At 46.8% G+C, this 25,730-nt stretch overlaps 7 non-coding genes and 3 pseudogenes across 7 annotated transcripts; all 10 read left to right on the top strand.

Moving 5' to 3' along the window:
• The first annotated feature begins 6,210 nt into the window (after positions 1 to 6,210).
• Positions 6,211 to 6,386, top strand: LOC143713735 (U2 spliceosomal RNA; annotated as a pseudogene).
• A 434-nt stretch (positions 6,387 to 6,820) lies between these two features.
• Positions 6,821 to 6,984, top strand: LOC143713604 (U1 spliceosomal RNA). The gene has a single exon (XR_013195160.1). It is a non-coding gene; the product is annotated as a U1 spliceosomal RNA (small nuclear RNA).
• Positions 6,985 to 13,582: 6,598 nt separating this feature from the next.
• Positions 13,583 to 13,755, top strand: LOC143713771 (U2 spliceosomal RNA; annotated as a pseudogene).
• Positions 13,756 to 14,189: 434 nt separating this feature from the next.
• On the top strand, positions 14,190 to 14,353 carry LOC143713603 (U1 spliceosomal RNA). Its single transcript, XR_013195159.1, has one exon. It is a non-coding gene; the product is annotated as a U1 spliceosomal RNA (small nuclear RNA).
• A 1,120-nt stretch (positions 14,354 to 15,473) lies between these two features.
• LOC143713693 (U2 spliceosomal RNA) lies at positions 15,474 to 15,664 on the top strand. Its single transcript, XR_013195243.1, has one exon. It is a non-coding gene; the product is annotated as a U2 spliceosomal RNA (small nuclear RNA).
• Positions 15,665 to 16,098: 434 nt separating this feature from the next.
• LOC143713602 (U1 spliceosomal RNA) lies at positions 16,099 to 16,262 on the top strand. Its single transcript, XR_013195158.1, has one exon. It is a non-coding gene; the product is annotated as a U1 spliceosomal RNA (small nuclear RNA).
• A 6,598-nt stretch (positions 16,263 to 22,860) lies between these two features.
• Positions 22,861 to 23,033, top strand: LOC143713770 (U2 spliceosomal RNA; annotated as a pseudogene).
• Positions 23,034 to 23,467: 434 nt separating this feature from the next.
• Positions 23,468 to 23,631, top strand: LOC143713601 (U1 spliceosomal RNA). Its single transcript, XR_013195157.1, has one exon. It is a non-coding gene; the product is annotated as a U1 spliceosomal RNA (small nuclear RNA).
• Positions 23,632 to 24,751: 1,120 nt separating this feature from the next.
• LOC143713692 (U2 spliceosomal RNA) lies at positions 24,752 to 24,942 on the top strand. Its single transcript, XR_013195242.1, has one exon. It is a non-coding gene; the product is annotated as a U2 spliceosomal RNA (small nuclear RNA).
• Positions 24,943 to 25,376: 434 nt separating this feature from the next.
• On the top strand, positions 25,377 to 25,540 carry LOC143713600 (U1 spliceosomal RNA). Its single transcript, XR_013195156.1, has one exon. It is a non-coding gene; the product is annotated as a U1 spliceosomal RNA (small nuclear RNA).
• The last annotated feature ends 190 nt before the right edge of the window (positions 25,541 to 25,730 follow it).

Genomic DNA, 25,730 nt, shown 5'->3' with positions numbered 1-25,730 from the left:
TCACCTGAGCACAGGCTGAGCCCGTGCACAGGTGTACCGACTTGGGTGTAATTGTCTCATTCCGTTGGAGAGTTATGGCCATTTAAGTAAAGCCCGCCTCGCCCACTCCCAACGTTTTGGCGTCCCGTCGCCAACGTGAATCGAAATTCCGACTTTTTTCCCCATCGCTGTCGGCAATCAGACTCCAGGGAATCTTTCTGCACCGGTTTGGGTCAGATCGGGCGAAAGACCTAGGACTAGTGTGCAAAAGTAGCTTTTTCACAAAATCCCAAATACCCGAAAATCTCCCCAGCGCAACCATCGAATCCGAGGCCTGCGTCTTGTTCGGCCCGAGCCAAGGATTCCGGTGATGTAAGACACTTGGGTCTGCGACGGACGGTTCAGGAGTTACGAGGCATTTCGTACTTCTGATCGCTGCAGCGCCACCTTGGGGCCGATTGGGCCGAGCCTTGGTGATGTTGTAGACCGGGCGGGTACTACCATCCCTCAAGAGTTTCAAGTCTCTACGACGTACGCTTTGGTCTGCCCGCTCACTTTTAGGGCAGAATGTTTGTTGGTCCAAAATCCCAGGTTGCACTCCAAAGTGTCGTGTTGTGCGCTCTGCTGTGATCCATTTTCGGTGTCAACAGTCAAGCTGAGCTTGTATTGCTGTGAGCTGAGCTTGTTTGTTGGCGACCTTTAGACCCTCTCGCCACGGCCCAGGTGGGCGTGGCCTTTGACGGCTCCCCCGCCTCTGCGTCATTGTGTCATCGCTTCTCGGCCTTTTGGCTAAGATCAAGTGTCTGGTCCTAGGGTAGAGACAGCGATCGCCTCTTGGAGGTTTTTCCGGCTTGGGTCCTTCAGTGACTTGAGCCCCAAACTTTTGAGAGGTACATTGATCCAGCTGCTTTTATTCCGGTTCTGTTTTAAGGTAAGACCTTTTTATCTATTTATTTATTTATTTATTGTTTTTTAAAGTTTTAGGCTGTTGGTGTCTCCACCATGTCGGCTGCCCGTGCCGGCATGAGGAGGCACCACAGCGTGCGTTTTTTATTCAAAGAAGTTGAGGGGAAGCTCCTGGGGATGTCACGTCTTGACTTCTCCAGGAAGCTGATCCAAAAAACTCTAAATTTTAAACCTGATGATCTGAATTGCATCGTGACTCTGCCCCTGAACAAAGGATTTGATGTTAGTTTTAGAGCGGTTTCCCACCTGAATGATTTCTGGCACAGATTTGAAGTAGCTAAATCCCAGCTGTCCATGTTTACTGTTGAAAAGCTCTCTGACAACACACTTAAAACTGTGATTGTTAGAATGTTTAATGAGACAGTGACTGGGGAGGACATTTGTGTCTGGCTGGGCAGATTTTGCACAGTTCGAAGCCAGCCAGTCAAGGTTTTAGATGAGGATGGTATTTGGACATGCTCCTGGCGAATTCCCATTAAACAATGGGAAGACGCTGGGGGCTACCAGGGCCTGAAGCATCTGCCTTCTATGATTGTGTTGGGTGAGAACAGAGGCTACATTCACTACCAGGGTATGCCCAAATTATGTAGAAAATGTGGAAAGTTTGGGCACTTAGCTGAAGCATGCCAGGAAATGATATGTGGGAAATGCAGAGAAATTGGTCATACTTTTGAAGAGTGTACCAATGGCAGGCGGTGCAACCTCTGTGGGGAGTCATCCCATCTCTACAGAGATTGCCCTAAAAGTTTTGCCAACAAACTGAAAGGCAACAAAATGGCCGCCCCACATGTGGAACAAACAAAAGAGCAAAGGAAGGAGGAGGCGGTCCCTGAGGTTTTGGCGGGAAATTCTATTTCCCAGCCAGCCTCAGGGAGTGGGCAGGAGGAAGGAAGTGGGGCGGCCACAGGGGCGGAGTCAAGTTTTAACAGCGAACAGAGTGAGGAAGCCGTTCCCCAACAAGAGAGAAGTGAAAACAAAATGGAGGAGGAGGAGGAGGATGCAACGGCTTCCTCACTCTACACCGTATCGGAGGTTAGTGTGGTGGATAGTGGGGGTGAATCCGAGGGTTCACTCCCCAATGCTCAGGTGCAAAAAAGGTCTGCGAGATCTCCTCTGCTTCAAACAGAGGAGAAAAGGCTGCGGGCATCGCATCGGCTAGATAGTTCCTCTTCGTTAGATCTAGACCGTATGTGGCCCGCAGAATCTCCCAATGAAGTCTCCTTTTTGCACGTTAAGCTTAGAACATCGTCACCGAAGGAGCCACAAGAGGTTCTCTCTGTGGACTCTGAGGCGGCGAGCATTTGCCCTCCTGATCCCAGTTTTTCTGGGGAAAAGGAAAAAGTGCTACATGACATAACATGATTTTAATGTAACTTTCTGCAGTCTTTTGGTTTTATCCTTCTATTAATGCTTGTATTTTTAACCATACTGCTCATGGCCCTCACTATCTCTACAATCAATGTGAGAAGTGTGAGGTCTACTTTGCGAGCACAGAGTGTGTTATCCTTTTTAAAAACTTTTAAGTCAGATGTGTTTTTATTGCAAGAATGTGGTTTGCCCTTTTTAACAAATTACAGGAAGTGGGAGGAGATTTGGACCCCAGGATTTTCCATTTGGAGTGGGTCCAATTTTAACAAAAATGACGGTGTTGCTATTTTAATAAAAAATCCCAACCTTTTGGTGAAGGGCAGCACTGTGGTGAGGGACGGGCGGGCAATTTTAGCAAATCTGACTTTTTTAGGTAAGGATCTTAACATTTTAAATATGTATGGTTTTACTGAAAAAAATAACAGGTATGAGCTTTTAGAAGACTTGCAACCCCACATGCTAGGCAGGGCTCCCCTAGTGGTAGCAGGGGATTTTAATTGTGTATTATCAAAAAAGGACAGAAGGAGGGTAGGAGAGGATTTTAAGGTCGACAAGACATCGGTTTTATTACAAAATATAGTCAAAGATTTTAAGTTAGTTGACTGTTTTAAAACAATGCATCAAAGAGAGGAAGGCTTCACCTGGTTCAGTGGTGACGGTGCCAGAGCCTCTCGAATTGACTATATTTTTACCAGGGACCTCCCGCCGACCGATGCTACATTGACCCCCCTCTTTTTTTCCGACCACATGATGCTGTCTTGCACTCTTTCACTCCCCACGGGTGTGACTGCAGGGGGAGGGCTGTGGAAGCTGAACTGTTCCCTATTAGAGGACGAGGAAGTGGTTAGTGAGTATAGGGAGCAGTTCAGCCAATGGCAGACCCTCCAGGACTTTTACGACTCACGTGCACAGTGGTGGGAGATGGTGAAACAAAGGACAGGACGGTTTTTTAAACAAATTGGAAAAGAAAAAAAGAATAAAGAAAAAAGACGCATGATGGGGTTGCAAAAAAGACTGCAGAGATATTTTAACCTTTTAAACAATGGATTGGATTTTACAAATGAAATAAAAGAAGTAAAGAAAGAAATGTCAGATCTGTCTGAAACAAAGAGCAAAGGTGTCATTTTAAGATGTAGAGAAAGGGAGTTAGAGGAAGGAGAGAAGTGTACCAGGTATTTTTTTAAAAAGACAATAGCTCGGGGAGGGTCGATCAATATTTTAAAAACGTTTAGAGGGGGGGAAGTAAATACAACTGACCTGATTTTAGGGGAAATTGAAAGTTTTTACAGTAATTTATACGGCACTAAAGAGGTACACAATGGCATCTTAGAGGAAGTTTTAGGGTTTTTAGATAAAAAAGTTAAGAGTCCAAATGTGCTTTTATCCCAGGATTTTAATCTTTTAGAATTGGAAAAAGCTTTAAAGGGTTTTAAGAAGGGGAAGTCCCCGGGCATGGACGGACTCCCCTTTGAGTTTTATCTGACTTTCTGGGACATTTTAGCACATGACTTACTTACAGTTTTTAAAGAATTTGAGACTCTTGACAGACTTCCAGACAGCTTTAGAGTAGGGATAGTTACATTACTGTACAAAAAAGGAGACAAGACTGACTTGAGAAACTGGCGACCAATCACTCTTTTAAATTATGATTGTAAACTTTTTAGTAAGATTTTAGCTACACGCATGTCGACTGTTTTAGAGGACGTAATCCACCTGGATCAAGCTTGCGCTGTGCCCGGCAGGAAGATCACGGACAGCCTGGTACTGATCAGAGACGCCATCTGTTATGCGAGAGACAGAAACATTAGGCTTGTAGTCCTAAATTTAGACTTTGAAAAAGCTTTTGATCGGGTCTCGCACCAGTACCTCCTTCAGGTACTGCAAAAAATGGGCTTTCCAGAGAGGTTTATAGCTTGGGTGGGACTGCTGTATGAGGGCTTAAGCAGCAAATTTCTTGCAAATGGGCATCTTTCCAAAGCTGTAAATATCCACAGCGGTGTCCGTCAGGGGTGTCCTTTATCTCCCCTTCTGTATGTGGCTTGTATTGAGCCACTGGCACAGATCTTGAGAAGGGATAAATGGATTAAAGGACTAGATATCCCAGGAACTGGTGGACTGACGGCGACCTGCGTTTTATATATGGATGACGTGACCCTTTTAGCGACTGACTTTTTATCAGTACGAAGAGCAATGGACTTGACTGACTGGTACGGTCGGGCCTCGGGCGCCAAGCTTAACAGGAGTAAGTCCGAGGCCCTGCTCTTCGGGCCGTGGGGCGACGTGGACACAGGAGGACTAGATTTGGATTTTAAAGAAAAGGATTTGAAAATTTTAGGAGTAAAATTTGACAGGGAGGGTGGAGGACCAGGAAACTGGACTGACATGTTAGGGAAAGTCAGACAAAGACTGGGCTTTTGGGGACTAAGACAACTGACGTTAGAAGGCAAGATTTTAATTTTTAAAGCAGTGATTTTACCACTAATTTTACTTGTCTGTTCTGTTTTTAGTCCCCCAAGACGATTCCTGGCTAAGTTGGAGAGGGCGGTATTTTATTTCCTGTGGGGGTCCAAGTGGGAACGAATCAAGAGGGAGGTCGTTAAAAAGAAAAAAGAGAATGGCGGGAAAGGCCTCCCAGACCCCCACCTGTTTTTAGGCAGCCGCTTTGCCGCCCTCCATATCCAGTATGCACTGACCCCATCCAGAGAACACAAGACAGCAGCCATGACCCGATTCTGGATGGGGTCATACCTAAGAAGTTTGAAAATTTTACCCATTGATCTTAAAAGTCCAGTGTCTTTTAATTTGTCAAAAGAGCATAGTTTTATTAAGAAATTTTTAAAGAAATATCTTTTAGAAACAAATGATGCCACTGTTTTAACTAATCACAAGTCTCTCGTCTCTCTTGTGCAGGATCGAGAATCGGTGAGTCCAGTTCCAGGCCTCACACTAGGTGAGGCCAAAGACGTTTGGAGGAACGCAGCCCACCCAGCTCTCCAGAACAGGCTTAAGGACCTGTCGTGGATGGTGGCTCATGAGATCCTCCCGGTCAGGGCGGTCATGCACTCCAGAGGCATGGCCAAAAACTCCACCTGCCCACGGTCCGGATGTGGTTCCCCGGAGACCGTTCAACATCTGCTCTGGGAGTGCGGCGCTGCGCGGGACCTGTGGGCCAAGACAGGCCCCCTGTTTTTCCCGTGCCTGCCAGCGGGTGGGGCCCAGGTGGACTATAAGCTCGCCATCCTGGGGGTGGGTCAGGGCTTGAAGGAGTTGACACCACCAACGTTTGCCTCGCTCTGGCTCACCCTCAACCACATCAAGGATGCCATCTGGGTCACCAGAAACCTGCTGGTGGGGAAACGCGTGACGGTCCCCCTCCACGCGTGCGAGCAGAGGATAACATCAACGCTGCAGGGTGGGCCGCACGTCGTTATTCGGATGGGGGGGCCGAGGTCACACGGAGAAGGTCCCGGCCGCCACCGTACCTGGCCGCCCGTAGATGCACCCTCACCACTCTGGCTACGGGAACAGCGGGCCAGCGGGCCGGAGGAGAGGGGATCTCCGCTGGGCACTGGAAGCGAGGAGTCTGGGGCCTGTTCTGGAGACCTGGAGTGAATGGACATTCTTGATAGGGACTCACCCTCGATCCTGTACAAGAGATGTTTTATTTGGCATATTTTATTGTTTTATTGTTTTATATTTGCATTCCTATTTTATTTTAATCCATTTTACCTTTACTTTAAAACAACACACAACATACATGGACTTTTACACAACACATCAACATAACTGATTTTTAACTGTAACTTATGTCCTTTTTGTTGTTTTAAGATATGTGCAAAAATGTGATTTTATAAGGAAAAAATGGATATTGAAAGAATGGAATGAAACAATGTGACAATAAACTTTTTTCGAAAGAAAAATCTGTTCTTATCAGTTTAATATCTGATACGTGCCCTACCCGGGCACCATATATTAAATTGATTTTTGGAACTGGGAGATGGAAGAGGGGCTTGCTCCGTCCACTCCACGCATCGACCCGGTATTGCAGTACTTCTGGGAACGGTGCACCCCCAAAAACTGTGTTCAATGAAAGAGATGTTTTAGTCTTGTGTGGCAGCAGGTGTTAATGGAAGTAACGTATATTGCTGTGTATGGGTGCTTTAAAGGTGTTGTAGGTGATCATATGCTATACAGGTAATGGTGGTGTGAGAGGGAAAAAAAAACAACAACTCTGTTCTTATCTCGTTTAACATCTGATTCGTCCACTATCCGGTGACCGCGTATGAAATTGATTTTTGGCTCATGGATCCGGAGCATGAAAACAACATCATCCACAACAACAACAGCAAAAGAGCCCGACTCTGCAGGTTTTTGATGTCTCTCTCTTATCTCTTGGAGTTTTTACGAATGAGCTGATGAGTTGAATCAGGTGTGTGTTTGATTGTCCGACCGTTGGTGAGGATTGCGGAGAGGGACACGGTTCCTCTGACGGGAGGCCTGGGAATTCATACTTACCTGGCAGGGGAGACACCATGATCAGGAAGGTGGTTCACCCAGGGCGAGGCTCGGCCATTGCACTCCGGTTGTGCTGACCCCTGCGAATTCCCCAAATGTGGGAATCTCGACTGCATAATTTATGGTAGTGGGGGACTGCGTTCGCGCTCTCCCCTGGACACACTGGTTAAAAGAGCAGATTGTTCGAGTTCCTCTTCTTCTGGTAGTTAACGACCTAGGAAGTCCAGAGAATTGAACTGCAGTGGTTGATCGAGAGATGTAAAACTCTCAACCTAGGACCAGTCTGCAAAAGTAGGGCTGTTTTTTAGTTTATTTTTTTCATCATTCTTCAAATAATCTCCATTATTCAACCAGCGCTTTTATTGGCAGTAGTGGTCCTAGAAGCAAAGTTGTTCCGAATGAGGAGTTCTATCATGTGGTATGAATACCTTGTGCATGTGTGAAAAATCACCTGACATACAGTCGCCTATGGCCGTATTCATGTTGTTGTTTTTACTGTTTACAGCGCCACCAAGTGGCCAGTCGCCACATCCCTTTTCACCTGAGCACAGGCTGAGCCCGTGCACAGGTGTACCGACTTGGGTGTAATTGTCTCATTCCGTTGGAGAGTTATGGCCATTTAAGTAAAGCCCGCCTCGCCCACTCCCAACGTTTTGGCGTCCCGTCGCCAACGTGAATCGAAATTCCGACTTTTTTCCCCATCGCTGTCGGCAATCAGACTCCAGGGAATCTTTCTGCACCGGTTTGGGTCAGATCGGGCGAAAGACCTAGGACTAGTGTGCAAAAGTAGCTTTTTCACAAAATCCCAAATACCCGAAAATCTCGCCAGCGCAACCATCGAATCCGAGGCCTGCGTCTTGTTCGGCCCGAGCCAAGGATTCCGGTGATGTAAGACACTTGGGTCTGCGACGGACGGTTCAGGAGTTACGAGGCATTTCGTACTTCTGATCGCTGCAGCGCCACCTTGGGGCCGAGCCTTGGTGATGTTGTAGACCGGGCGGGTACTACCATCCCTCAAGAGTTTCAAGTCTCTACGACGTACGCTTTGGTCTGCCCCCTCACTTTTAGGGCAGAATGTTTGTTGGTCCAAAATCCCAGGTTGCACTCCAAAGTGTCGTGTTGTGCGCTCTGCTGTGATCCATTTTCGGTGTCAACAGTCAAGCTGAGCTTGTATTGCTGTGAGCTGAGCTTGTTTGTTGGCGACCTTTAGACCCTCTCGCCACGGCCCAGGTGGGCGTGGCCTTTGACGGCTCCCCCGCCTCTGCGTCATTGTGTCATCGCTTCTCGGCCTTTTGGCTAAGATCAAGTGTCTGGTCCTAAGGTAGAGACAGCGATCGCCTCTTGTTGGACTTGGTCTCGTGTGTTGCTTGTCACACGGGACACACACCCTTCAGGAGGTACATTGACAAGCGGCTTTTAATTGACGACTCGTTCTACGAGGAATCTTCTGGTTTTAAGGTAAGCAGGTTTTAATTTATTTATTGTATATTTATTGTTGGGTTTTAGCCGCAGCAGGCTAGTGGTGCCTCCAACATGTCGGCTGCTCGTGCCGGCATGAGGAGGCACCACAGCGTGCGTTTTAAATTTAAACCAAAAGAGGATGGCACTCTCCGGGTCATGTCCAGGCTGGACTTTTCTAGGAAGTGCATCCAACAGTTACTCGGTTTTAAGGTTGTGGACATAAACTGCCTGTTGACTCTGCCCCTGAATCATGGCTTTGATGTAAGTTTTGCTTCTGCTTCCTTGCTAAGTACTTTTTGGACTCGATTTGAAATGTGTAAAGCCAATTTCTCCATGTTCACTGTGGAAAAACTGACTGATAATTCACTGAAAGTTGTGATTGTCAGGATGTTTAATGAAACAGTTAGTGGAGAAGATATTTCTGTATGGTTGGCAAGATATTGCTCTATTCGTGGACAACCAGTCAAGGTTTTAGATGAAGACGGTATCTGGAGCTGTGCGTGGAGAGTGCCCATTAAACAATGGGCAGATCCCAACAGCTACCATGGCCTGAGTCAAATACCTTCTATGATTGTGTTGGGAGAGAATAGAGGCTACATCCATTACCAAGGGATGCCCAAGCTATGCCGCAAGTGTGGCAAACTTGGACATCTCGCCGAGGCATGCCAAGAAGTAGTGTGTAGGAAGTGCAGAGAAATTGGGCACATTTTTGAAGAGTGCCAAAATGGCAGAAAGTGCAACCTCTGTGGAGAATCATCCCATCTCTACAGAGACTGCCCTAAAAGTTTTGCCAACAAGTTAAAAAGCAACAAAATGGCCGCCCCACCCAAAGAACAAACAATTGAGGAGGCGGGCCCCGAGGTTTCGGCGGGAAATTCAAACCCCCAGCCAGCCTCAGGGATTGGACAGGAAGGAGGAAGTGGGGCGGCCACAGGGGCGGAGTCAATTCTGGCAGTTGGTGAGGGGGAGGAAGCCAATCCTCAAAATGAAATTGAAAAAGAAGACAGTATGGAGGATGAAGAGGAGGAAATGGCTTCCTCCCTAGTAACCGTGTCTGAGGTTAGTGTGTCCACGAGTGGGAGTGAAACAGATGTTTCGCTCCCCAATGCTCAAGTGCAGAAAAGAACTGCGAGATCTCCTCTGGTTCAAACAGAGGAGAAAAAGCTGCGGGTAGCGCATCGGCTAGATAGTTCCCCCATGGAAGATCTAGACCGTATGTGGCCCGCAGAATCTCCTAATGAAGTCTCTTTTCTGCATTTCAAGCTAAGAACATCATCGCCAAAGGATTCGCAAGAGGCCTTCTCTGCGAGCCCTGAGGCGTCAAGCACTTGCCCCCCTGATCCCAGCTCATCTGGGGAAAAGGGAAGGCAAGTGCAACAAGAAATAACATGATTTTAATTATATCTCTGTAGTCCCTTGGTTGCTTTTAAATGTCTCACACCCTTTTAACCATACTGCTCATGGCTCTCACTATCTCCACAATCAATGTGAGAAGTGTGAAGAGCAATATACGAGCACAGAGTGTGTTATCCTTTTTAAAATCTTTTAAGTCAGATGTGTTTTTATTGCAAGAATGTGGTCTGCCTTTTTTAACAAATTACAGGAAGTGGGAGACGATTTGGACCCCAGGACTTTCCATCTGGAGTGGGTCCAATTTTAACAAAAATGACGGTGTTGCTATTTTAATAAAAAATCCCCATGTTTTGGTGAAGGGCAGCACTGTGGTGAGGGATGGGCGGGCAATTTTAGCTAATCTGACTTTTTTAGGTAAGGATTTTAACATTTTAAATGTGTATGGTTTTACAGGTAAAAACAACAGGTATGAGCTTTTAGAAGACCTGCAGCCCCACATGCTCGGGAGGGCTCCCCTAGTGGTAGCAGGGGATTTTAATTGTGTTTTATCAAGACAGGATAGAAAGAGGGTAGGAGAGGATTTTAAGGTCGACAAGACATCGGTTTTATTACAAAATATAGTCAAAGATTTTAAGTTAGTTGACTGCTTTAAAACAATGCATCAAAGAGAGGAGGGCTTCACCTGGTTCAGTGGTGATGGCGCCAGAGCCTCTCGAATTGACTATGTTTTTACAAGGGACTGCCCGCCGACCGATGCTACATTGAGCCCCCTCTTCTTTTCTGATCACATGATGCTCTCCTGCACCCTTTCACTACCCACGGGTGTGACCGTAGGGGGAGGGCTGTGGAAGCTGAACTGCTCCCTATTAGAGGATGAGGAAGTGATTAGTGAATATAGGGAGCAGTTCAGCCAATGGCAGACCCTCCAAGACTTTTTCGACTCACGTGCACAGTGGTGGGAGATGGTGAAACAAAGGACAGGACGTTTTTTTAAACAAATTGGAAAAGAAAAAAAGAATAAAGAAAAAAGACGCATGATGGGGCTGCAAAAAAGACTGCAGAGATATTTTAATCTTTTAAACAGTGGATTGGATTTTACAGAAGAAATTAAAGAAGTAAAGAAAGAAATGTCAGATTTGTCCGAAACAAAGACTAAAGGTGTCATTTTAAGATGTAAGGAGAGAGAAATAGAAGAAGGGGAAAAGTGTACTAGATATTTTTTTAAAAAGACAATAACACGGGGAGGGTCAATTAATACTTTAAAAACTTTTACAGGTGGGGAGGTAAATACAACAGATCTGATTTTAGGGGAAATTGAAAGTTTTTACAATAATTTATACAGCACTAAAGAGGTACACAATGGCATCTTAGAGGAAGTTTTAGGGTTTTTAGACAAAAAGGTAAAGAGTCCAGATGTGCTTTTATCCCAAGATTTTACTCTTTTAGAAATGCACAAAGCGCTAAAAGGTTTTAAAAAGGGGAAGTCCCCAGGCTTGGATGGACTCCCCTTTGAGTTTTATCTGACTTTCTGGGACATTTTAGCACACGACTTATTGACAGTTTTTAAAGAACTTGAGACTCTTGACAGACTTCCAGACAGCTTTAGAGTAGGGATAGTTACATTACTATACAAAAAAGGGGACAAGACTGACCTGAGAAACTGGCGACCAATCACTCTTTTAAATTAGGATTGTAAACTTTTTAGTAAGATTTTAGCTACACGTATGTCGACTGTTTTAGAGGACGTAATCCACCTGGATCAAGCATGCGCTGTGCCCGGCAGGAAGATCACGGACAGCCTGGTACTGATCAGAGACGCCATCTGTTTTGCGAGAGACAGAAACATTCGGCTAGTAGTCCTAAATTTAGATTTCGAAAAAGCCTTTGATCGCGTCTCGCACCAGTACCTGTTCCAGGTACTGGAAAAAATGGGGTTTCCTGGGAGGTTTATAGCCTGGGTGGGACTGCTGTACAACGATCTGTCTAGCAGAATTTTGGTTAACGGGCATTTATCCAAAGCTGTAAAACTCTACAGCGGCGTCCGTCAGGGGTGTCCTTTATCTCCCCTTCTGTATGTGGCTTGTATTGAGCCACTGGCACAAATCTTGAGAAGGGATAAATGGATTAAAGGACTAGACATCCCAGGGACTGGTGGACTGACGGCGACCTGTGTTTTATATATGGATGACGTGACCCTTTTAGCGACTGACCTTTTATCAGTACGAAGAGCAATGGACTTGACTGACTGGTACGGTCGGGCCTCGGGCGCCAAGCTCAATAGGAGTAAGTCCGAGGCCCAGCTCTTCGGGCCGTGGGGGAACGTGGACACAGTTGGACTAGATTTGGATTTTAAAGACAATGATTTGAAAATTTTAGGTGTAAAATTTGACAGAGAGGGTGGAGGACAAGGAAACTGGACTGACATGTTAGGGAAAGTCAGGCAAAGACTGGGCTTTTGGGGACTGAGACAATTGACGTTTGAAGGCAAGATTTTAATTTTTAAAGCTGTGATTTTACCACTGATTTTACTTGTCTGTTCTGTTTTTAGTCCCCCAAGACGATTCCTGGCCAACCTGGAGAGGGCGGTATTTTATTTCCTGTGGGGGTCCAAGTGGGAACGACTAAAGAGGGAGGTCGTCAAAAAGAAAAAAGAGAATGGCGGGAAAGGCCTCCCAGACCCCCACCTGTTTTTAGGCAGCCGCTTTGCCGCCCTCCACATCCAGTACGCACTGACCCCATCCAGAGAACACAAGACAGCAGCCATGACCCGATTCTGGATGGGGTCATACCTAAGAACTTTGAAAATTTTACCCATTGATCTTAAAAGTCCTGTGTCTTTTAATTTGTCAAAAGAGCATAGTTTTATTAAGAAATTTTTAAAGAAATATCTTTTAGAGACAAATGATGCCACCATTTTAACTAACCATAAGTCTCTTATCTCTCTTGTGCAGGATCGAGAATCGGTGAGCCCGGTTCCAGGCCTCACACTAGGTGAGGCCAAAGATGTTTGGAGGAACGCAGCCCACCCAGCTCTCCAGAACAGGCTTAAAGACTTGTCGTGGATGGTGGCTCATGAGATCCTCCCGGTCAGGGCGGTTATGCACTCCAGAGGCATGGCCAAAAACTCCACCTGCCCACGGTCCGGATGTGGTTCCCCGGAGACCGTTCGACATCTGCTCTGGGAGTGCGGCGAAGCGCGGGACCTGTGGGCCAAGACCGGCCCCCTGTTTTTCCCGTGCCTGCCAGCGGGTGGGGCCCAGGTGGACTACAAGCTCGCCATCCTGGGGGTGGGTCAGGGCTTGAAGGAGCTGACACAACCAAAATTTTCCTCGCTCTGGCTCACCCTAAACGTGATTAAGGATGCCATCTGGGTCACCAGAAATCTGCTGGTGGGGAAACGCGTGACGGTCCCCCTCCACGCGTGCGAGCAGAAAATAAGATCAACGCTGCAGGGTGGGCCGCACGTCGTTATTCGGATGGGGGGGCCGGGGTCACACGTAGAAGGTCCCGGCCGCCACCGACCCTGGCCGCCCGTAGATGCACCCTCACCACACCGGCTACGGGAACAGCGGGCCAGCGGGCCGGAGGAGAGGGGATCTCCGCTGGGCACCAGAAGCGGGGAGTCTGGGGCCTGTTCTGGAGACCTGGAGTGAATGGACAATCTTGATAGGGACTCACCCTCGATCCTGTACAAGAGATGTTTTATTTGGCATATTTTATTGTTTTATTGTTTTATATTTGCATTCCTATTTTATTTTAATCCATTTTACCTTTACTTTAAAACAACACACAACATACATGGACTTTTACACAACACATCAACATAACTGATTTTTAACTGTAACTTATGTCCTTTTTGTTGTTTTAAGATATGTGCAAAAATGTGATTTTATAAGGAAAAAATGGATATTGAAAGAATGGAATGAAACAATGTGACAATAAACTTTTTTCGAAAGAAAATCTGTTCTTATCAGTTTAATATCTGATACGTGCCCTACCCGGGCACCATATATTAAATTGATTTTTGGAACTGGGAGATGGAAGAGGGGCTTGCTCCGTCCACTCCACGCATCGACCCGGTATTGCAGTACTTCTGGGAACGGTGCACCCCCAAAAACTGTGTTCAATGAAAGAGATGTTTTAGTCTTGTGTGGCAGCAGGTGTTAATGGAAGTAACGTATATTGCTGTGTATGGGTGCTTTAAAGGTGTTGTAGGTGATCATATGCTATACAGGTAATGGTGGTGTGAGAGGGAAAAAAAAACAACAACTCTGTTCTTATCTCGTTTAACATCTGATTCGTCCACTATCCGGTGACCGCGTATGAAATTGATTTTTGGCTCATGGATCCGGAGCATGAAAACAACATCATCCACAACAACAACAGCAAAAGAGCCCGACTCTGCAGGTTTTTGATGTCTCTCTCTTATCTCTTGGAGTTTTTACGAATGAGCTGATGAGTTGAATCAGGTGTGTGTTTGATTGTCCGACCGTTGGTGAGGATTGCGGAGAGGGACACGGTGCCTCTGACGGGAGGCCTGGGAATTCATACTTACCTGGCAGGGGAGACACCATGATCAGGAAGGTGGTTCACCCAGGGCGAGGCTCGGCCATTGCACTCCGGTTGTGCTGACCCCTGCGAATTCCCCAAATGTGGGAATCTCGACTGCATAATTTATGGTAGTGGGGGACTGCGTTCGCGCTCTCCCCTGGACACACTGGTTAAAAGAGCAGATTGTTCGAGTTCCTCTTCTTCTGGTAGTTAACGACCTAGGAAGTCCAGAGAATTGAACTGCAGTGGTTGATCGAGAGATGTAAAACTCTCAACCTAGGACCAGTCTGCAAAAGTAGGGCTGTTTTTTAGTTTATTTTTTTCATCATTCTTCAAATAATCTCCATTATTCAACCAGCGCTTTTATTGGCAGTAGTGGTCCTAGAAGCAAAGTTGTTCCGAATGAGGAGTTCTATCATGTGGTATGAATACCTTGTGCATGTGTGAAAAATCACCTGACATACAGTCGCCTATGGCCGTATTCATGTTGTTGTTTTTACTGTTTACAGCGCCACCAAGTGGCCAGTCGCCACATCCCTTTTCACCTGAGCACAGGCTGAGCCCGTGCACAGGTGTACCGACTTGGGTGTAATTGTCTCATTCCGTTGGAGAGTTATGGCCATTTAAGTAAAGCCCGCCTCGCCCACTCCCAACGTTTTGGCGTCCCGTCGCCAACGTGAATCGAAATTCCGACTTTTTTCCCCATCGCTGTCGGCAATCAGACTCCAGGGAATCTTTCTGCACCGGTTTGGGTCAGATCGGGCGAAAGACCTAGGACTAGTGTGCAAAAGTAGCTTTTTCACAAAATCCCAAATACCCGAAAATCTCCCCAGCGCAACCATCGAATCCGAGGCCTGCGTCTTGTTCGGCCCGAGCCAAGGATTCCGGTGATGTAAGACACTTGGGTCTGCGACGGACGGTTCAGGAGTTACGAGGCATTTCGTACTTCTGATCGCTGCAGCGCCACCTTGGGGCCGAGCCTTGGTGATGTTGTAGACCGGGCGGGTACTACCATCCCTCAAGAGTTTCAAGTCTCTACGACGTACGCTTTGGTCTGCCCGCTCACTTTTAGGGCAGAATGTTTGTTGGTCCAAAATCCCAGGTTGCACTCCAAAGTGTCGTGTTGTGCGCTCTGCTGTGATCCATTTTCGGTGTCAACAGTCAAGCTGAGCTTGTATTGCTGTGAGCTGAGCTTGTTTGTTGGCGACCTTTAGACCCTCTCGCCACGGCCCAGGTGGGCGTGGCCTTTGACGGCTCCCCCGCCTCTGCGTCATTGTGTCATCGCTTCTCGGCCTTTTGGCTAAGATCAAGTGTAGTATCTGTTCTTATCAGTTTAATATCTGATACGTGCCCTACCCGGGCACCATATATTAAATTGATTTTTGGAACTGGGAGATGGAAGAGGGGCTTGCTCCGTCCACTCCACGCATCGACCCGGTATTGCAGTACTTCTGGGAACGGTGCACCCCCAAAAACTGTGTTCAATGAAAGAGATGTTTTAGTCTTGTGTGGCAGCAGGTGTTAATGGAAGTAACGTATATTGCTGTGTATGGGTGCTTTAAAGGTGTTGTAGGTGATCATATGCTATACAGGTAATGGTGGTGTGAGAGGGAAAAAAAAACAACAACTCTGTTCTTATCTCGTTTAACATCTGATTCGTCCACTATCCGGTGACCGCGTATGAAATTGATTTTTGGCTCATGGATCCGGAGCATGAAAACAACATCATCCACAACAACAACAGCAAAAGAGCCCGACTCTGCAGGTTTTTGATGTCTCTCTCTTATCTCTTGGAGTTTTTACGAATGAGCTGATGAGTTGAATCAGGTGTGTGTTTGATTGTCCGACCGTTGGTGAGGATTGCGGAGAGGGACACGGTGGCTCTGACGGGAGGCCTGGGAATTCATACTTACCTGGCAGGGGAGACACCATGATCAGGAAGGTGGTTCACCCAGGGCGAGGCTCGGCCATTGCACTCCGGTTGTGCTGACCCCTGCGAATTCCCCAAATGTGGGAATCTCGACTGCATAATTTATGGTAGTGGGGGACTGCGTTCGCGCTCTCCCCTGGACACACTGGTTAAAAGAGCAGATTGTTCGAGTTCCTCTTCTTCTGGTAGTTAACGACCTAGGAAGTCCAGAGAATTGAACTGCAGTGGTTGATCGAGAGATGTAAAACTCTCAACCTAGGACCAGTCTGCAAAAGTAGGGCTGTTTTTTAGTTTATTTTTTTCATCATTCTTCAAATAATCTCCATTATTCAACCAGCGCTTTTATTGGCAGTAGTGGTCCTAGAAGCAAAGTTGTTCCGAATGAGGAGTTCTATCATGTGGTATGAATACCTTGTGCATGTGTGAAAAATCACCTGACATACAGTCGCCTATGGCCGTATTCATGTTGTTGTTTTTACTGTTTACAGCGCCACCAAGTGGCCAGTCGCCACATCCCTTTTCACCTGAGCACAGGTTGAGCCCGTGCACAGGTGTACCGACTTGGGTGTAATTGTCTCATTCCGTTGGAGAGTTATGGCCATTTAAGTAAAGCCCGCCTCGCCCACTCCCAACGTTTTGGCGTCCCGTCGCCAACGTGAATCGAAATTCCGACTTTTTTCCCCATCGCTGTCGGCAATCAGACTCCAGGGAATCTTTCTGCACCGGTTTGGGTCAGATCGGGCGAAAGACCTAGGACTAGTGTGCAAAAGTAGCTTTTTCACAAAATCCCAAATACCCGAAAATCTCCCCAGCGCAACCATCGAATCCGAGGCCTGCGTCTTGTTCGGCCCGAGCCAAGGATTCCGGTGATGTAAGACACTTGGGTCTGCGACGGACGGTTCAGGAGTTACGAGGCATTTCGTACTTCTGATCGCTGCAGCGCCACCTTGGGGCCGAGCCTTGGTGATGTTGTAGACCGGGCGGGTACTACCATCCCTCAAGAGTTTCAAGTCTCTACGACGTACGCTTTGGTCTGCCCGCTCACTTTTAGGGCAGAATGTTTGTTGGTCCAAAATCCCAGGTTGCACTCCAAAGTGTCGTGTTGTGCGCTCTGCTGTGATCCATTTTCGGTGTCAACAGTCAAGCTGAGCTTGTATTGCTGTGAGCTGAGCTTGTTTGCTGGCGACCTTTAGACCCTCTCGCCACGGCCCAGGTGGGCGTGGCCTTTGACGGCTCCCCCGCCTCTGCGTCATTGTGTCATCGCTTCTCGGCCTTTTGGCTAAGATCAAGTGTCTGGTCCTAAGGTAGAGACAGCGATCGCCTCTTGTTGGACTTGGTCTCGTGTGTTGCTTGTCACACGGGACACACACCCTTCAGGAGGTACATTGACAAGCGGCTTTTAATTGACGACTCGTTCTACGAGGAATCTTCTGGTTTTAAGGTAAGCAGGTTTTAATTTATTTATTGTATATTTATTGTTGGGTTTTAGCCGCAGCAGGCTAGTGGTGCCTCCAACATGTCGGCTGCTCGTGCCGGCATGAGGAGGCACCACAGCGTGCGTTTTAAATTTAAACCAAAAGAGGATGGCACTCTCCGGGTCATGTCCAGGCTGGACTTTTCTAGGAAGTGCATCCAACAGTTACTCGGTTTTAAGGTTGTGGACATAAACTGCCTGTTGACTCTGCCCCTGAATCATGGCTTTGATGTAAGTTTTGCTTCTGCTTCCTTGCTAAGTACTTTTTGGACTCGATTTGAAATGTGTAAAGCCAATTTCTCCATGTTCACTGTGGAAAAACTGACTGATAATTCACTGAAAGTTGTGATTGTCAGGATGTTTAATGAAACAGTTAGTGGAGAAGATATTTCTGTATGGTTGGCAAGATATTGCTCTATTCGTGGACAACCAGTCAAGGTTTTAGATGAAGACGGTATCTGGAGCTGTGCGTGGAGAGTGCCCATTAAACAATGGGCAGATCCCAACAGCTACCATGGCCTGAGTCAAATACCTTCTATGATTGTGTTGGGAGAGAATAGAGGCTACATCCATTACCAAGGGATGCCCAAGCTATGCCGCAAGTGTGGCAAACTTGGACATCTCGCCGAGGCATGCCAAGAAGTAGTGTGTAGGAAGTGCAGAGAAATTGGGCACATTTTTGAAGAGTGCCAAAATGGCAGAAAGTGCAACCTCTGTGGAGAATCATCCCATCTCTACAGAGACTGCCCTAAAAGTTTTGCCAACAAGTTAAAAAGCAACAAAATGGCCGCCCCACCCAAAGAACAAACAATTGAGGAGGCGGGCCCCGAGGTTTCGGCGGGAAATTCAAACCCCCAGCCAGCCTCAGGGATTGGACAGGAAGGAGGAAGTGGGGCGGCCACAGGGGCGGAGTCAATTCTGGCAGTTGGTGAGGGGGAGGAAGCCAATCCTCAAAATGAAATTGAAAAAGAAGACAGTATGGAGGATGAAGAGGAGGAAATGGCTTCCTCCCTAGTAACCGTGTCTGAGGTTAGTGTGTCCACGAGTGGGAGTGAAACAGATGTTTCGCTCCCCAATGCTCAAGTGCAGAAAAGAACTGCGAGATCTCCTCTGGTTCAAACAGAGGAGAAAAAGCTGCGGGTAGCGCATCGGCTAGATAGTTCCCCCATGGAAGATCTAGACCGTATGTGGCCCGCAGAATCTCCTAATGAAGTCTCTTTTCTGCATTTCAAGCTAAGAACATCATCGCCAAAGGATTCGCAAGAGGCCTTCTCTGCGAGCCCTGAGGCGTCAAGCACTTGCCCCCCTGATCCCAGCTCATCTGGGGAAAAGGGAAGGCAAGTGCAACAAGAAATAACATGATTTTAATTATATCTCTGTAGTCCCTTGGTTGCTTTTAAATGTCTCACACCCTTTTAACCATACTGCTCATGGCTCTCACTATCTCCACAATCAATGTGAGAAGTGTGAAGAGCAATATACGAGCACAGAGTGTGTTATCCTTTTTAAAATCTTTTAAGTCAGATGTGTTTTTATTGCAAGAATGTGGTCTGCCTTTTTTAACAAATTACAGGAAGTGGGAGACGATTTGGACCCCAGGACTTTCCATCTGGAGTGGGTCCAATTTTAACAAAAATGACGGTGTTGCTATTTTAATAAAAAATCCCCATGTTTTGGTGAAGGGCAGCACTGTGGTGAGGGATGGGCGGGCAATTTTAGCTAATCTGACTTTTTTAGGTAAGGATTTTAACATTTTAAATGTGTATGGTTTTACAGGTAAAAACAACAGGTATGAGCTTTTAGAAGACCTGCAGCCCCACATGCTCGGGAGGGCTCCCCTAGTGGTAGCAGGGGATTTTAATTGTGTTTTATCAAGACAGGATAGAAAGAGGGTAGGAGAGGATTTTAAGGTCGACAAGACATCGGTTTTATTACAAAATATAGTCAAAGATTTTAAGTTAGTTGACTGCTTTAAAACAATGCATCAAAGAGAGGAGGGCTTCACCTGGTTCAGTGGTGATGGCGCCAGAGCCTCTCGAATTGACTATGTTTTTACAAGGGACTGCCCGCCGACCGATGCTACATTGAGCCCCCTCTTCTTTTCTGATCACATGATGCTCTCCTGCACCCTTTCACTACCCACGGGTGTGACCGTAGGGGGAGGGCTGTGGAAGCTGAACTGCTCCCTATTAGAGGATGAGGAAGTGATTAGTGAATATAGGGAGCAGTTCAGCCAATGGCAGACCCTCCAAGACTTTTTCGACTCACGTGCACAGTGGTGGGAGATGGTGAAACAAAGGACAGGACGTTTTTTTAAACAAATTGGAAAAGAAAAAAAGAATAAAGAAAAAAGACGCATGATGGGGCTGCAAAAAAGACTGCAGAGATATTTTAATCTTTTAAACAGTGGATTGGATTTTACAGAAGAAATTAAAGAAGTAAAGAAAGAAATGTCAGATTTGTCCGAAACAAAGACTAAAGGTGTCATTTTAAGATGTAAGGAGAGAGAAATAGAAGAAGGGGAAAAGTGTACTAGATATTTTTTTAAAAAGACAATAACACGGGGAGGGTCAATTAATACTTTAAAAACTTTTACAGGTGGGGAGGTAAATACAACAGATCTGATTTTAGGGGAAATTGAAAGTTTTTACAATAATTTATACAGCACTAAAGAGGTACACAATGGCATCTTAGAGGAAGTTTTAGGGTTTTTAGACAAAAAGGTAAAGAGTCCAGATGTGCTTTTATCCCAAGATTTTACTCTTTTAGAAATGCACAAAGCGCTAAAAGGTTTTAAAAAGGGGAAGTCCCCAGGCTTGGATGGACTCCCCTTTGAGTTTTATCTGACTTTCTGGGACATTTTAGCACACGACTTATTGACAGTTTTTAAAGAACTTGAGACTCTTGACAGACTTCCAGACAGCTTTAGAGTAGGGATAGTTACATTACTATACAAAAAAGGGGACAAGACTGACCTGAGAAACTGGCGACCAATCACTCTTTTAAATTAGGATTGTAAACTTTTTAGTAAGATTTTAGCTACACGTATGTCGACTGTTTTAGAGGACGTAATCCACCTGGATCAAGCATGCGCTGTGCCCGGCAGGAAGATCACGGACAGCCTGGTACTGATCAGAGACGCCATCTGTTTTGCGAGAGACAGAAACATTCGGCTAGTAGTCCTAAATTTAGATTTCGAAAAAGCCTTTGATCGCGTCTCGCACCAGTACCTGTTCCAGGTACTGGAAAAAATGGGGTTTCCTGGGAGGTTTATAGCCTGGGTGGGACTGCTGTACAACGATCTGTCTAGCAGAATTTTGGTTAACGGGCATTTATCCAAAGCTGTAAAACTCTACAGCGGCGTCCGTCAGGGGTGTCCTTTATCTCCCCTTCTGTATGTGGCTTGTATTGAGCCACTGGCACAAATCTTGAGAAGGGATAAATGGATTAAAGGACTAGACATCCCAGGGACTGGTGGACTGACGGCGACCTGTGTTTTATATATGGATGACGTGACCCTTTTAGCGACTGACCTTTTATCAGTACGAAGAGCAATGGACTTGACTGACTGGTACGGTCGGGCCTCGGGCGCCAAGCTCAATAGGAGTAAGTCCGAGGCCCAGCTCTTCGGGCCGTGGGGGAACGTGGACACAGTTGGACTAGATTTGGATTTTAAAGACAATGATTTGAAAATTTTAGGTGTAAAATTTGACAGAGAGGGTGGAGGACAAGGAAACTGGACTGACATGTTAGGGAAAGTCAGGCAAAGACTGGGCTTTTGGGGACTGAGACAATTGACGTTTGAAGGCAAGATTTTAATTTTTAAAGCTGTGATTTTACCACTGATTTTACTTGTCTGTTCTGTTTTTAGTCCCCCAAGACGATTCCTGGCCAACCTGGAGAGGGCGGTATTTTATTTCCTGTGGGGGTCCAAGTGGGAACGACTAAAGAGGGAGGTCGTCAAAAAGAAAAAAGAGAATGGCGGGAAAGGCCTCCCAGACCCCCACCTGTTTTTAGGCAGCCGCTTTGCCGCCCTCCACATCCAGTACGCACTGACCCCATCCAGAGAACACAAGACAGCAGCCATGACCCGATTCTGGATGGGGTCATACCTAAGAACTTTGAAAATTTTACCCATTGATCTTAAAAGTCCTGTGTCTTTTAATTTGTCAAAAGAGCATAGTTTTATTAAGAAATTTTTAAAGAAATATCTTTTAGAGACAAATGATGCCACCATTTTAACTAACCATAAGTCTCTTATCTCTCTTGTGCAGGATCGAGAATCGGTGAGCCCGGTTCCAGGCCTCACACTAGGTGAGGCCAAAGATGTTTGGAGGAACGCAGCCCACCCAGCTCTCCAGAACAGGCTTAAAGACTTGTCGTGGATGGTGGCTCATGAGATCCTCCCGGTCAGGGCGGTTATGCACTCCAGAGGCATGGCCAAAAACTCCACCTGCCCACGGTCCGGATGTGGTTCCCCGGAGACCGTTCGACATCTGCTCTGGGAGTGCGGCGAAGCGCGGGACCTGTGGGCCAAGACCGGCCCCCTGTTTTTCCCGTGCCTGCCAGCGGGTGGGGCCCAGGTGGACTACAAGCTCGCCATCCTGGGGGTGGGTCAGGGCTTGAAGGAGCTGACACAACCAAAATTTTCCTCGCTCTGGCTCACCCTAAACGTGATTAAGGATGCCATCTGGGTCACCAGAAATCTGCTGGTGGGGAAACGCGTGACGGTCCCCCTCCACGCGTGCGAGCAGAAAATAAGATCAACGCTGCAGGGTGGGCCGCACGTCGTTATTCGGATGGGGGGGCCGGGGTCACACGTAGAAGGTCCCGGCCGCCACCGACCCTGGCCGCCCGTAGATGCACCCTCACCACACCGGCTACGGGAACAGCGGGCCAGCGGGCCGGAGGAGAGGGGATCTCCGCTGGGCACCAGAAGCGGGGAGTCTGGGGCCTGTTCTGGAGACCTGGAGTGAATGGACAATCTTGATAGGGACTCACCCTCGATCCTGTACAAGAGATGTTTTATTTGGCATATTTTATTGTTTTATTGTTTTATATTTGCATTCCTATTTTATTTTAATCCATTTTACCTTTACTTTAAAACAACACACAACATACATGGACTTTTACACAACACATCAACATAACTGATTTTTAACTGTAACTTATGTCCTTTTTGTTGTTTTAAGATATGTGCAAAAATGTGATTTTATAAGGAAAAAATGGATATTGAAAGAATGGAATGAAACAATGTGACAATAAACTTTTTTCGAAAGAAAATCTGTTCTTATCAGTTTAATATCTGATACGTGCCCTACCCGGGCACCATATATTAAATTGATTTTTGGAACTGGGAGATGGAAGAGGGGCTTGCTCCGTCCACTCCACGCATCGACCCGGTATTGCAGTACTTCTGGGAACGGTGCACCCCCAAAAACTGTGTTCAATGAAAGAGATGTTTTAGTCTTGTGTGGCAGCAGGTGTTAATGGAAGTAACGTATATTGCTGTGTATGGGTGCTTTAAAGGTGTTGTAGGTGATCATATGCTATACAGGTAATGGTGGTGTGAGAGGGAAAAAAAAACAACAACTCTGTTCTTATCTCGTTTAACATCTGATTCGTCCACTATCCGGTGACCGCGTATGAAATTGATTTTTGGCTCATGGATCCGGAGCATGAAAACAACATCATCCACAACAACAACAGCAAAAGAGCCCGACTCTGCAGGTTTTTGATGTCTCTCTCTTATCTCTTGGAGTTTTTACGAATGAGCTGATGAGTTGAATCAGGTGTGTGTTTGATTGTCCGACCGTTGGTGAGGATTGCGGAGAGGGACACGGTGCCTCTGACGGGAGGCCTGGGAATTCATACTTACCTGGCAGGGGAGACACCATGATCAGGAAGGTGGTTCACCCAGGGCGAGGCTCGGCCATTGCACTCCGGTTGTGCTGACCCCTGCGAATTCCCCAAATGTGGGAATCTCGACTGCATAATTTATGGTAGTGGGGGACTGCGTTCGCGCTCTCCCCTGGACACACTGGTTAAAAGAGCAGATTGTTCGAGTTCCTCTTCTTCTGGTAGTTAACGACCTAGGAAGTCCAGAGAATTGAACTGCAGTGGTTGATCGAGAGATGTAAAACTCTCAACCTAGGACCAGTCTGCAAAAGTAGGGCTGTTTTTTAGTTTATTTTTTTCATCATTCTTCAAATAATCTCCATTATTCAACCAGCGCTTTTATTGGCAGTAGTGGTCCTAGAAGCAAAGTTGTTCCGAATGAGGAGTTCTATCATGTGGTATGAATACCTTGTGCATGTGTGAAAAATCACCTGACATACAGTCGCCTATGGCCGTATTCATGTTGTTGTTTTTACTGTTTACAGCGCCACCAAGTGGCCAGTCGCCACATCCCTTTTCACCTGAGCACAGGCTGAGCCCGTGCACAGGTGTACCGACTTGGGTGTAATTGTCTCATTCCGTTGGAGAGTTATGGCCATTTAAGTAAAGCCCGCCTCGCCCACTCCCAACGTTTTGGCGTCCCGTCGCCAACGTGAATCGAAATTCCGACTTTTTTCCCCATCGCTGTCGGCAATCAGACTCCAGGGAATCTTTCTGCACCGGTTTGGGTCAGATCGGGCGAAAGACCTAGGACTAGTGTGCAAAAGTAGCTTTTTCACAAAATCCCAAATACCCGAAAATCTCGCCAGCGCAACCATCGAATCCGAGGCCTGCGTCTTGTTCGGCCCGAGCCAAGGATTCCGGTGATGTAAGACACTTGGGTCTGCGACGGACGGTTCAGGAGTTACGAGGCATTTCGTACTTCTGATCGCTGCAGCGCCACCTTGGGGCCGAGCCTTGGTGATGTTGTAGACCGGGCGGGTACTACCATCCCTCAAGAGTTTCAAGTCTCTACGACGTACGCTTTGGTCTGCCCGCTCACTTTTAGGGCAGAATGTTTGTTGGTCCAAAATCCCAGGTTGCACTCCAAAGTGTCGTGTTGTGCGCTCTGCTGTGATCCATTTTCGGTGTCAACAGTCAAGCTGAGCTTGTATTGCTGTGAGCTGAGCTTGTTTGTTGGCGACCTTTAGACCCTCTCGCCACGGCCCAGGTGGGCGTGGCCTTTGACGGCTCCCCCGCCTCTGCGTCATTGTGTCATCGCTTCTCGGCCTTTTGGCTAAGATCAAGTGTAGTATCTGTTCTTATCAGTTTAATATCTGATACGTGCCCTACCCGGGCACCATATATTAAATTGATTTTTGGAACTGGGAGATGGAAGAGGGGCTTGCTCCGTCCACTCCACGCATCGACCCGGTATTGCAGTACTTCTGGGAACGGTGCACCCCCAAAAACTGTGTTCAATGAAAGAGATGTTTTAGTCTTGTGTGGCAGCAGGTGTTAATGGAAGTAACGTATATTGCTGTGTATGGGTGCTTTAAAGGTGTTGTAGGTGATCATATGCTATACAGGTAATGGTGGTGTGAGAGGGAAAAAAAAACAACAACTCTGTTCTTATCTCGTTTAACATCTGATTCGTCCACTATCCGGTGACCGCGTATGAAATTGATTTTTGGCTCATGGATCCGGAGCATGAAAACAACATCATCCACAACAACAACAGCAAAAGAGCCCGACTCTGCAGGTTTTTGATGTCTCTCTCTTATCTCTTGGAGTTTTTACGAATGAGCTGATGAGTTGAATCAGGTGTGTGTTTGATTGTCCGACCGTTGGTGAGGATTGCGGAGAGGGACACGGTGGCTCTGACGGGAGGCCTGGGAATTCATACTTACCTGGCAGGGGAGACACCATGATCAGGAAGGTGGTTCACCCAGGGCGAGGCTCGGCCATTGCACTCCGGTTGTGCTGACCCCTGCGAATTCCCCAAATGTGGGAATCTCGACTGCATAATTTATGGTAGTGGGGGACTGCGTTCGCGCTCTCCCCTGGACACACTGGTTAAAAGAGCAGATTGTTCGAGTTCCTCTTCTTCTGGTAGTTAACGACCTAGGAAGTCCAGAGAATTGAACTGCAGTGGTTGATCGAGAGATGTAAAACTCTCAACCTAGGACCAGTCTGCAAAAGTAGGGCTGTTTTTTAGTTTATTTTTTTCATCATTCTTCAAATAATCTCCATTAT

Source organism: Siphateles boraxobius, unplaced genomic scaffold (assembly GCF_051911475.1).
Source record: "Siphateles boraxobius isolate OS27281-9 unplaced genomic scaffold, OSU_SipBor_1 52, whole genome shotgun sequence".
In the NCBI taxonomy this organism is placed as follows: domain Eukaryota; kingdom Metazoa; phylum Chordata; class Actinopteri; order Cypriniformes; family Leuciscidae; genus Siphateles; species Siphateles boraxobius.
The sequence above is the reverse complement of the archived record's forward strand: the minus strand, read 5'-3'. Positions and strand labels throughout refer to the sequence as shown.